We start from the raw sequence: 13928 nt of genomic DNA, 5'->3' as shown, positions 1-13928 counted from the left end.
CTAATATTGGTGGTTATGTATTTTATTCATTCTTTTTTTTCAGGAACATCGTGCATGCTTAAAGGTAATTGTGCAATTATTAAATTGGTTTTAGTCAAAATTAGCTTTCTCTGTAATTTCTTCATGTTAGGAATAGCAAACTATACTATTTTTGAATGCAATTCATACATTAGAAAGCCATTCAGTTGCATCACATTACAAATGAAAACATGCTAAGATTGTGATAGTGTCTTTACATACACTGCTTTAATATTTTCTTTACATGCAATGCCATATTTGTGCTTTCCATAATCTAAATGTAAAACCCTGGTAGCTCATCAGGTAAAGAATCCACCTACAATGCAGTAGGTTTGATTCCTGGGTTGGGAAGATCCCCTGCAGAAAGATAGGCTACCCACTCCAGTATTCTTGGATTTCCCTGGTGGTTCAGATGGTAAAGAATCTGCCTGCAAGGCAGGCAACCTGGATTAGATCCCCGGGTTGAGAAGATCCCCTGGAGAAGGGAATGGCTACTCACTCCAATATTCTTGCCTGGAGAATTCCATGGACAGAGGAGCCTGGCGGGCTACAGTCCATGGGGTCGCAAAGTGTCAGGCATGACTGAGTGACTAAGCTCAGATATAAAACCACTTTATATTCAACTCCAGTTTCTCTTACAATGTAAAGAAACTGTTAAGGATTGTTGTCTGTTGGTAAAATCAGGAAGTGATGAAAGTACAGAGTATGAATGCAAATCTGATCACGCCATGCCCCTCAAATAGAGTGACGCCCCACTACCAGCAAATACACAGCACTCATGGACACACACAACTGAAGCGTTCCATTGGCTCATGGACACACACAACTGAAGTGTTCCATTGGCTCATGGACACACACAACTGAAGTGTTCCATTGGCTTTTTTATTTTTTCAACAATTTTTCTCTGCTCTTTCATTTGTTTCTTTTTTGCTGCATTCAGGACTTTAGTTCCCTAACCAGGGACAGAACCTGCAACTCCTGCATTGTAAGGGTGGGGTCTTAACCAATGGACCACAGGGGAAGTCCTCTGTTGACTTTATATATCTCTCAGGGTAGAGACAAATCCCTTTACCGTGCCTATAGAGGTCTTTCAGGATCTGGTTCCATCACAGCTCTTTAGTCCCATAGCATTCCACAATGCCTTGGCACTGCCTGCTTTAGCCACAGTGACCTCCATCTAGTATCTCAACTGATTATACCCTCTCCTGCCCCCATGCCTTCAAGACAGGGATGCTCTTCTGTCTGAAGCAGACAGAAGAACATCTGTTGAGTGGTTAACTTCTAGGAATTCCTCTGTTGAGTAAGTAGTTAACTTCTAGGAATTCTTCACAATCTCTTTGTAAAAGTTTTCTTTGACCTTCAGGATTTGCAAAAGTACTCCAACCATAGAATCTAAACATCTCACAGCTCACTATCAGATTCGTCTCCACTGCAATTTCACATCTGCTTGTGAAAATACCTCAATGCCTACCTCTCCATCACCATTAAAATGTGGGGTTGGTGAGGGAGAGTCTTTGTCCATTTCTGTTCACCATTACATCTCCCCAGAGGTCAGCACTGTGTTTTGGAGTAGTACAAGCTTGATGAAAGTCAAAGTGTTAGTTGCTCAGTTGTGTCTGACTCTTTGTGACCCCATAGACTGTAGCCTGCCAGATTCCTCTGTCCATAGAATCCTCCAGGCAAGAATACTGGATTGGGTAGCCATGCCCTTCTCCAGGGCATCTTCCTGACGCAGGGATAAAACCCAGGTCTCCTACACTGCAGGCAGATTTTTACCATTTGAGCCACAAGGGAAGCCCTAGGAGCTTGATAAATACCTGTAAAAAGGGTACAAAGAACATACAAGGCAGTGTATGAAAGCATGTAATGCTGGCCAGATTTCAAGCTCATGTATTAGTGCAATTGGATGTCAGAAGACATTAATAGAGGGTTTAATTTATGTTTCAAATATTGAAATGTAAAGATTTCCATGAATGAAGTGCAATTTGTCCCTGCCCCTCTTTTGATTCCTTGGAGACACATTTGCCAAGTGTCTTCGATAAAAATATTTGCATTTTGCTCAATTTTTGTTTGTTTTCTTGTTGTCCTCGGGGAGCAGAATGCCTGTCTGACTCCCCCTGACAGATCAGCTGTGGCAGGTCTGCTGTTACAGAAAATTCTCCACCTCAAAGGCTGTAGATCTCCTACAGGGAAGACTCTGAGCAAATGCTGTCATTAGCAGCCACGCGCTGCTGCAGACATGCAGTGAGAAAATATGTCAGGCTTTGTTTCAATGTACAGGTTTTAGTAAAAAAAAAAAAAAAAAAACCAGGAAGAATTTTCAGGATATTGATTACAGATTAAAACAACAACCTTTAAGTTAGTTCCTGAGAATTCCCCTTGTCATTTTTATTTTCTTATTTTTCTTGCCAATTTTTAAAATTAATGCATTTGCCCCCCTATTTTTTCAGGGAAAGCTGATTTCATCAGATAATCCTTTAGCTATATTATTTCATTTTACCTTTTATGTAGTCTATTTCATATTTCTCGGTTTAAAACCACCAAACACATCCTTCTCTAAACCTAGGACAATAGGCGTATTGAGCTTCCATTATATAACATCTCTTTTTTCTTTTGTTAATGTACATGGAAGCACACTGCACTGTCTTGGGCATAACGGTCAGAATATTTGTTGAATTAGTGAGCACTAAAAATAGTTACGGGCTTCCCTGGTGGCACTAGCAGTAAAGAACCTGCCTGCCAATGCAAGAGACAAAGGAGACATGGGTTTGATCCCTGGGTTGGAAAGATCCTCTGGAGAAGGAAATGGCAACCCACTCCAGTATTCTTGCCTGGAGAATCCCACGGACAGAGGAGCCTGGAGGGCTGTAGTCTGAGGGGTCACAAAGAGTCAGACACTACTGAAGCGACTTGGCAAAAAATAGTTACATAATCTGTATGTGTGCATGCATGCTAGGTTGCTTCAGTTGTGTCTGACTCTCTGAGATCCCATAGACTGTATTCCGTCAGGCTCCTCTGTCCATGAGATTTCCCAAGCAAGAATACTGGAGTGGATTGCCATTTCTTTCTCCAGGGGATATTCTTTAGCCAGGGATCGAACCCACATCTCCTGCATTGCAGGTGGATTCTTTTACTGCTGAGCCACCAGGTAAGCACCCAGGTATTTGTGGAAGTTCTCTATTTCAGTTTGGGGCATGCCTTCTGACACACATTGGAGAGATTTGGTATGACTATCTGACCATGTTGGGTCCTTTACTGGAATATTGAAACTAAAAAAGGGAAGTCAATAACTTTCTCCTTCTAAAGGTTGACTTATTTAATGTGTAATGAGTCAGCAGGTATATTTTTATACAATATTTAGATGCAAAAATAGCCGGGGTGCTGGAAAGAAAGGAAAAAATGGTGACTGGTGAAAAGAAGCAGACAAAGAATGGGTCAAAGTTCCAATTAGCTTCTGCTGCCTCCAGTCATGCCCACCATGCTCTCAGGGCATCTGTAAAGACTCATTGCAGGTGTCTAACCTCTGAAAATCACTGGCTGTCAAGTTTATTCAAAATGCATCCCTTTATTGTCTCTCTTGCCTACCTCTCCCCAGTCTACCTTCCACTTTGTTCTCAGCCTCACAGTACTATCGCCACTATTATAAGTCTATGACGCTGAATTTTAGTTCTGTCCTAGTTTCTTCTGGATGTCTAACCCACCTCTCCCCTGCTCTCCTTCCTTCCCCACCTCCCCCACATTCACTTGCAGGTCTCAGTTTAGAACTTTCTTCTTCAAAGGCATCTACTTTGACCCCCTCCTCCGGTGAGAGTAAAACATCTCTTTATGTTTTCATAAGCAACCCCCTCTTTCCCTATTCCAAAGCTGACTTTGTTGTCATAAATTCCAATTAAATGCCTGTGTACTTGACTGGATTCTCCGTTACAGTGTGAGCTACTTGAGGATAGGATCATCACTGTTTTGTTCACCACTGCATATGTAAAGGTGGCTCAGTGGTAAAGAATCTGCTTGCAAAGCAGGGGACATGGGTCCAATCCCTGGGTCAGGAAGATCCCGTGGAGAAGGAAATGGTAACCTGCTCCAGTATTCTTGCCTGGAGAATTCCATGGGCAGAGAAGCCTGGCAGGCTACAGTCCATGGGGTCGCAAAGAGTTGGACATGACTTGGTGACTCAACAGCAACGACAATACGTCTAGCATACAAAGCACCATTCCTGGTGCAAAGGAGGTAAGCGATATGTATTGTCTTTTTATTTTAATTTATAGTTTTGGTTGTGCTGGGTCTTCGTTGCTGCATGCAAGTTTTTCTCTAGTTGTGGTGAGCAGGGGCTACTCTTTCTGGAAGTGTGCAAGCTTCTCATTGTGGTGGCTTCTCTTATTGTGGAGAACAGACTCTAGGGCGCAAGGGCTCAGGAATTGTGGTGCATGGGCTTAGATGCCCTGAGGCATGTGGGATCTTCTCAGACCAGGGATTGAACCTATGTCCCTGCACAGGAAGGCAAATTTCTATCTGCTGCACCACCAGAGAAGTCCAAGTACTGTTGAATAAATGAAAGATAAATATATATGTATATATTTAGATATCACAGAGTAAGTAGATCACTGAGTCAAATATGCCCAAGTATCGTAATTACGCACTCTTCATGAAATAAAATTGACATTAAGATCTTTTTTTCTTTATCCCTTCTGGCTCAGACAGTAAAGAATCTGCCTGCAATGCAGGATACCTGGGTTCGATCCCTAGGCTGGGAAGATCCTCTGGAGAAGGGAATGGCAGCCCAATCCAGTATTCTTGCCTGGAGAATTCCATGGATAGAGGAGCCTGCCAGGCTATAGTCCATGAGGTTGCAAAGAGTCGGACATGACTGGGTGACTAATACTTTCACTTTTTTCAAGCTCTTTTTTAAGAACAAAAATCCTCATATTCGGTTCCTAGCAACACTGAACTGCTTGTTCTATCACTTCACTCTTTTCCTCTTCTCCCCATCTTGGCTGGAGTCTGTCCTTCTGCTTACAGCTTAGGTTCTTCCTCCTCCACTTCAGTAACTAACTGTTACCATTCTACCCTATTATCATCCACCTCCTTCAGGAAGCCTCTCTGAACCACTGACTGGTGGCCCTTTCTCTTCACTTTCAAATAACTTGGCTTTTAGTCCATGATACAGGGCAAATAACCTCACCCACTTTGGCCACGGTTGCCTTATTTCTAAAAATGAAGAGATTGTATTGGATTATTCATCTTTAAGTTCTTTTTAGCAGCCAAATTCTCTTATTTTTATAAGTAAGATTCTTTTATTAAGTCCAATATATTCATCAATGGAAATCCAGGGAAACTATCCCAGACTACATTGCCTAAAAGGGATCACCATGGGGATTCCCTCTTCAACAGGTAGTAGACCACTGCAAAGGGCCTGGGTCATATTATCACTTAAATGCCCTTTCTGGATTACAAGAAGAGATAATTAGCTTATTTCTGATCTGAAGTGGAAATGAAAGCCTTCCCTTCTCCTAAAAGTGGACGCTCAGGGAAGGAGACTGAGTTCATGAATAGGTGAGCATGAAAATGCAAAACACCAAGGAACTAGTTGGACCATAAATAAAGCTGAGCACTGAGGAACTGATGCTTTCAAATTCTGGTGCTGGAGAAGACTCTTGAGAGTCCCTTGGTTGCAAGGAGAACAAACCAGTTAATCCTAAAGGAAATTAGTCCTGAATATTCATTGGAAGGACTGATGCTGAAGCTCTAATACTTTGGCCACCTGATGCAAAGAGCTGACTCATTGGAAAAGGCCCTGATGCTGGGAAGGACTGAGGTCAGGAGGAAAAGGGGAAGACAAAGGATGACATGGTTGGATGGCATCACCGACTCAATGGATATGAGTCTGAGCAAACTCTGGGAGATATTGAAGGACAGGAAAACCTTCTGTGCTGCAGTCCATGCCCATGGGGGTCACAAAGATCACACATGACTTAGCAACTGAATGATAACAACAAAGAAATAGTAACCTCAAGTGTCCAAATTTGATGACTTTGGGCCACATCTTAACATTTAATTAATTTGACCATTCAAAATATCTATGTTATCAAACCAATTTGTTGTAGTGATGATACCCAATCCCACCCTCTCCACATACTGTTACAAATAAATATAAAGCAGACCTTCTTCTAAAAAAAGTTAAAAATACCAGAAAGATTATACTGGAAAAGCCCATTGTTTCTTCTTTGTTGACTAATCTTTGGGGTAGAGTTCTGTGACTCTCACAGAGCAACCTAGTTTTGGTACCACTTGCATTTCAACCACTAGTCAAGAAAATAATGGCTAAAAGTGGCAAGATTCAAGGCTTAGATGAGTCCATTGAATCGATTTCTTTGCTGGAGCTAACATTTAATAGCTTGCCAAGAGAGCCAAATCAATGATGCATTCTTTAAAAAAAATCCTTCTAACGATCTCAGTGTTTCACTTTTCATATCGAAATGTGTGCTCTTCTATACTGACTTTGTATAGAAACATTACATTCTAGTCAGCTAAAAATTCAAATTTCGTAGTATTTTAAAGTATTTTTTTAAATTTTACTTTTAGCTGGAGGATAACCACTTTACACTGTTGTGCTAGTTTCTGCTGAACAACAACATGAATCAGTTCTGTGTATACATATATACACGCTTCCCTCAGCCTCCCTCCTGTCTACTCCCCGTCTCCCCTTCTAGGTCATCACAGAGCACTGAGCTGAGCTCGCTGAGCTAAACAGCAAGTTCCCACTAGCTATCTATGTTATACATGGTAGTGTGTATGTATTAATGCTACTCTCTCAATCTGTTCTCCCGCATTCTTGCCCTCTGTGTGGACAAGTCCATTCTCTACATCTGCACCTCTATTTCTGCCCTGCAAAGAGGTTCATTTGTATACCATTTTTCTAGATTCCATATTTATGTCCTGATAGATGATACTTTAACTTTCTCTTTCTGACTTACTTCACTTACTAGTATTTTAAAAGGTTAAACCATGATTTGCTGTAGTTTGGCTTGCCTTAATACTTGAGTATTATTGAGTATCAATGTTACACAGAAAACAGACTTAAAGAATAAGGCAAGGCCAGAGATGGGGCAAAAGCTGATGGGGGGGTGGGGGTGGTCTGATTTGTTTAGGAGAGTCTTAGGAGTCTTATTGATACAAGATACAGTTTGGATCTAAGTAATGGAATAGGGAAGTAAAATATGTATCTTTCTAATATTACATTTTCTTTGAATAACTGTTGAAAAGTTCTGCCTATTGTGATTATTTACAGGATTTAGAACTAGTATGATATAATTGCTAGGGAAAATATACTATTTGAGAAATTATAGAGGACAAAAGCCCAAAGTGGTTGGGTCTCCTGCTATTAATATATCACCTTGACTAGGTGCCAGCCAAAGAACTTCTGAGTCTCAATGGATTTTCATCAAAAGGTGGGACTGAATTTCACAGAGAATTTACCTCTAAAGAGCTGAGAAAGGTTAGAGCATTTATTTATATATGTGTCAATGAATCTTCAGTATTATCCTTTTTTACATTTAAGTTTCTTTCCAATCAAAAAAGACTTGACCATGCAATATAGAGTAGTTTTTTAAAACATATTTTATGTAGCCCAGCGGCTACATTTTTTTTCTGTCATAAATAACTATTTTTATTATTGTTGATTTATTTAAAATTTAAATATGTTAACACTGATAATTTATTTTCAAGATTTTCATTGATTTTCAATCATATTGGTGTTTTATCCCAAACAGTACAATTTGTTCCCATTTATCAGTTTTAGTTGGGCTCTCAGTAGGGCACAGGGACAGAATGGAGCTGGTAGTTGATCATTTCAGTTCAGTTCAGTTGCTCAGTCATGTCCAACTCTTTGCGACTCCATAAATCGCAGCACGCCAGGCCTCCCTGTCCATCACCAACTCCCGATAGAGGCTTCTAAATGAACAATGTGTAATTTATGGACAGAGTTTGCAACAACAAACTGTTTGTAAAAAGACATAGTTTGACTCTCAGAGCATAATAATCTGTTGGTTGCATGTTACAATTTCTTTTAGAAAGTGGTCCTTTTGAATTGTCCTATTTGAAGCCAAATAAAAGGAAAGAAAAATTACTAAAGTGCATTGGGTGCTGAGTAAAACTTCTCTTGTTCAGTGATGTATCTTAAAACCTGAAACAGTAATTTCTGTTATTTTGTAATGTGCCTTATGTTAGCACACCAAACACTAAGTGAAGTATAATAGACTGTATAGAAATGCCAAGACAGGTGATAATTTACATGTTCTCTTTTGTATATAAAGTCAGTATTGTATATTATAAACTCTGTGGAATGCTGACATAGAAAAATACATGTTCAAATCAGTTCTTGCACAGATAAACTATCTCTGATGTAAACAGACAATGGTTAGCCAACATCTTTTCTGATCTATTTTTCTAAAACAGAAATTATAGAAACAGATAAATTGTGACTATTACCATTTAAAAAATTGTAGTTACAAATGAGATAAGTTTTGGGAAAAAACTGAAAGATTTTTTTTTCTTTTGTAGTGAATGCTTTCTAACTTTTAAAAAAATATAATAAGCCTATTACTTTAGATTTTTATTTATCAAGTATGATCTCCTTCAAGACTTTTATGTTCTTTGTGGCATTTAAATTTTGCTAATAGCAACAAATAGTTGAACTAATAAAAACAACACAAACATATATTTATAAAGTCTTTACATACCTTTGCAATCATACCAACTTGGGTGGGCAGAGCTGAGAGCACATAGGAATATCCTTGTTTTACAGATAAGAAACTTATGTTTCCCAAAAGATATATGACTGACATTGTCCCAGACTCCAGGGTGGTTGAAAGTCTGCGATTTTATTCATGGTCACGGTAAGTCTTTACTTACACAGCCAAAGAATGGCACATCCAAGTTGGAAGGCATCATCCTTCAGGTTAAGTAAGGGGCTACTTATGAAAAAGGTATCATTTCAGATGAGCACAGGAAGCCCCTTCACCAGGATTTTCTTAAACCACTCTCAAAGATGGCTGCCTCAGTTGTTCTTGATTTGAGAACAATGCCCAAATCAAGCCAATTACATATTTTCATTGTATTTCTCCTGTCTCTCTAGATATTCTTATTTCATTTTTTCATTTCAAAATGTGTAAAGAAATAGAGAGTGAGAGAATAGAATAATGGATTAGGAAAGGTTGTCCTTTAAAAAGGATGGTCAGTGAAAGCCTTTCTAATAAGCTGATTTTTGAATGCTTATGAAGATATATCCCAAAGAAAATCTTAACAAATTGAACTCAACACCACCTTAAAAAAAAAATACTATAGCATAGTATAAGGCTTATCTCAGGAATGCATAGCATTTAGAAAAAATTTAAAATAATATATGAAATTAAGATAACTAAGGACAAATATATTTATCTCAACAGATGCAGGAGAAACATTTGATGAAATGTAGTCATCATTCATCGGAGAGGGCAATGGCACCCCACTCCAGTACTCTTGCCTGGAGAATCCCAGGGATGGGGGTGTCTGGTAGGCTGCTGTCTATGGCATCGCACAGAGTCAGACACGACTGAAGTGACATAGCAGCAGCAGCAGCAGTCATCATTCATTATTAGAACTGTTAGCAAACTAGAAATAGAAAATAAGCTTCCTTAATATGGAACAACAGACTGGTTCCAAATAGGAAAAGGAGTATGTCAAGGCTGTATATTGTCACCCTGCTTATTTAACTTCTATTCAGAGTACATCATGAGAAACGCTGGACTGGAAGAAACACAAGTGGGAATCAAGATTGCCGGGAGAAATATCAATAACCTCAGATATGCAGATGACACTACCCTTATGGCAGAAAGTGAAGAGGAGCTAAAAAGCCTCTTGAAGGAAGTGAAAGAGGAGAGCGAAAAAGTTGGCTTAAAGCTCAACATTCAGAAAACGAAGATCATGGCATCCGGTCCCATCGCTTCATGGCAAACAGATGGGGAAACAGTGGAAACAGTGTCAGACTTTATTTTTGGGGGCTCCAAAATCACTGCAGATGGTGATTGCGGCCATGAAATTAAAAGACGCTTGCTCCTTGGAAGAAAAGTTATGACCAACCTAGATAGCATATTCAAAAGCAGAGACATTACTTTGCCGACTAAGGTCCGCCTAGTCAAGGCTATGGTTTTTCCTGTGGTCATGTATGGATGTGAGAGTTGGACTGTGAAGAAGGCTGAGCGCTGAAGAATTGATGCTTTTGAACTGTGGTGTTGGAGAAGACTCTTGAGGGTCCCTTGGACTGCAAGGAGATCCAACCAGTCCATTCTGAAGGAGACCAACCCTGGGATTTCTTTGGAAGAAATGATGCTGAAGCTGAAACTCCAGTACTTTGGCAACCTCATGCGAAGAGTTGACTCATTGGAAAAGACTGTGATGCTGGAGGGACTAGGGGCAGGAGGAGAAGGGGATGACCGAAGATGAGATGGCTGGATGGCATCACGGACTCAATGGACGTGAGTCTGAGTGAACTCCGGGAGTTGGTGATGGACAGGGAGCCCTGGCGTGCTGCGATTCATGGGGTCGCAAGGAGTCGGACATGACTGAGCAACTGAACTGAACTGAACTGAATACAATATAGAAAATATTGTCAAAATATCAAAAGTATTCCCTTCAAAATCAAAACAAGACATGGATCACCTCCTTTAGTCAGCATTATACTGGAAGTACTTAACGATGAAATAAGACAAGGAAAACAAATGGCTGTTTTAAAGGAATAAATCTGGTGTTATTTGTAGATTAGTTAAGCCGACATATAAAAGTTGAGGTTATTAACAAATTTTATAGCTATTGCATGGGCTTCCCAGGTGGTTCTAGTGGTAAAGAACCCGCCCACCAATGCAGGAAACATAGAGAATAGCTACCATACCAGATATTAAGAGTTATGTAAGTGTAGAAATGAAAATAGCATGATGTTAGTACAAGGATAGCTAAATAGACCAATGGAACAGAACTTAAAACAGGAAAGTGTACATAAATTTATGTGGAGTTTGTTAAATAAAAGGAATTCTCATTACAAATAGTAGGAATGGTGGGATAGTCAGTAAATGGTACTGAAACTCATAACTCATATGCGTGCGTGCGTGCTTCCATCATGTCTGACTCTTTGTGATCCTACTGACTATAGCCCACCAGCCTCCTCTGTCCATGGGATGGATATTACAGGCAAGAATACTGGAGTAGGTTGCAATGCCTTCCTCCAGGGGATCTTCCTAACCCAGGGATAGAACCCACGTCTCCTCCCTTGAAGGCCAATTCTTACCACTGAGCCACCGGGGAACCGCGACAACTCATAAAGATAAAAATAAAATTATGTATCTATCTTCAATTATATGTAAAATATATTTCATATTAAAGACCTCAGTATGAAAACTAAAGGAGAAGGCAATGGCACCCCACTCCAGTACTCTTGCCTGGAAAATCCCATGGACGGAGGAGCCTGGTAGGCTGCAGTCCATAGGATCATTACGAGTCAGATACAACTGAGCAACTTCACCTTCACTTTTCACTTTCATGCATTGGAGGAGGAAATGGCAACCCACTCCAGTGTTCTTGCCTGGAGAATCTCAGGAACAGGGGAGTCTGGTGGGCTGCCGTCTATGGGGTTGCACAGAGTTGGACATGACTGAAGCGACTTAGCAGCAGCATGAAAACTAAATAGTGAAAACTTTGAAAAGAATATTGGGGAAGATGTGATTATGACATCAGAGTAGGAAAGATTTAATAAGCAAAACTCAAGAAGCAAAAGTATAAAAGACAATAATGATTAGTATTTCTAAATGTTTTACATTTCTGAACCAATAAGGACACCATCAGCAAACTAAAAATCAAGCCACAAGTTGGAAGCAGACTGGTACAGTAGTAGTAAGACCCACTGTCGTTCTAGGATGGTCTCAGGAATGTCACAAAAGACAAAATCCAGGTACCAGTGAAATATGGAAGATGCTCAACTTCATCAATAAGTACAGGACTGCAAATTATAGTAGCAATGAAATGCATTTAATCTCCACTGGACAGACAACAATGAATGAGAAGGACAATATTCAAACAACTTTTTGAGGGGATGAGAAGAAAGTGGGGGTTCTCATATCCTTCTCTCTCTCTCTCTCTCTCTCTTTTTTTTTTTTTCATATCCTTCTCTTGGAGGAGAAAGCTGATAGTGTTAATGTCCTATGAACCTGAAACATTAAGCTGGCCTAAACGTTTGTTCGGGTTTTTCCGTAAGATAGTACAGAAAAATCCAAACAAACTTTTTGACCAAACCAATATCATGCCTAAGTATAAACCTTAGAGGAGCTCTTGCATGTGGGCACAAGGAAACATCTATGCTTGTGTTTAAGAGTAAAAAGAATGGAGACAACACAAATGTTAACCAATATAGGAATGAAAAAATTAATTAGAGCATACTCATAATAAGGACAAATTAGACTTACATGTGTAGATAAGGCTGAATCTCAGAATTATGAATGTAAGAGGAAAAGAGCAAAATTCAATGTCTCAACTATTCTATGCCGCCATTTGTGTAACTCTTAAAAAGCATGCAAAACCATACATGATCTATCATGAAAGTATAAAATATATGGATGAAAACATACACATCAACTGCAGAATATTAGTCATCTTGAGTGACAGAGTGATGGGAATAGAGTGGGAGAAATCTTCTACTTTAACTAGTATTTCATTAAAAAAAAAATTCAGGAGGGGGCAATTCAGGTTGGTTGTGAACAAGAAAAATAAAGTTGCCAAAATAAAGCCAGAGATACTGCCTCCCCTCACATCTCATTAGTTTTAAGTCTAGGTTATACATGTGAGCTGTTACATTAGACCACATTAATGTGTCACTAATTTCTTCCTCTACCCATAGCGAGAAATTCAAGTTCAACAAGAAAATATGTTTTTGTACTCTCCCCTACAAACTCCATTGTATAATTAATTGTATTAATAATTGACAGGTGGCTTAAAGTGGTTCAAAAAACCACAAATTCATTATCTTATCATTCTAGAAGTCAGTCATCTAAAATGATCAGGCAAGGCCTATTTCTTGCTTTTTATAGTTTCTGGAGATCTCCAGCATTACTTTAGTTCAGGGTCTCACTTCATTCAGACCCTCTTGCCTCCCTTTTGTACTGGCCCTTGTGATTTCAATGGATTCACTCGGATAATCCCTGATCTTCTCCCCATCTCAAGATCTTTAACTGAAGCACATCTGTAAAGTTCCTTTTGCCAGGTAAGGTAATATTTTCACAAGTATTAGGAATTAGGATGTGGACATCTCTTGGAGGGCCATTATTCTACTACCGCCATTGGCATTATTTCTCATTGTGTTTTTCTCCTGTCTCTCTAGATGTTTTCCTGTCTTCTACTTTTCGGCTTTGTGGGATCTTAGTTTCCTGACCAAGAATGGAGCTCACTGCATTGGAAGCAGAGCCTTAACCACTGGACCACCAAGGAAGTCCCTAGATGTTCTTTTTTTTCAAAATGTGTTTATTTCTTCCTCTATCACTTGCTGTCTTGTAATCAAATTATCTGATATTTGTCTGTTGAATTAGCTATACCCTGACAGCAGTGGCCAGAGTGTGGGATTTTATAGAATAAAGGCCTGGTCAGCCAGGCTGAAAGTTCTAGGTTAATTTCCCCCTACCTGTCATCTCCCTCTGCTTCATCAAACAAAAGTACTTTCATTGTGCTCTGAGTGGTTCCATTGTCATCCCTGGTAGGATGCCTCCTAAAGTATTAAAACGGTGTTAGTCGCTCAGTCGCATCCAACTCTGAGACCAGGCAAGAATACTGGAGTGGGTTGCCATTTCCTTCTCCAGGGGATCTTCCCAACCCAGGGATCAAACCTGTGTTTCTTCTGT

Source organism: Ovis canadensis, chromosome 4 (genome assembly GCF_042477335.2).
Source record: "Ovis canadensis isolate MfBH-ARS-UI-01 breed Bighorn chromosome 4, ARS-UI_OviCan_v2, whole genome shotgun sequence".
In the NCBI taxonomy this organism is placed as follows: Eukaryota; Metazoa; Chordata; class Mammalia; order Artiodactyla; family Bovidae; genus Ovis; species Ovis canadensis.
The sequence above is the reverse complement of the archived record's forward strand: the minus strand, read 5'-3'. Positions refer to the sequence as shown.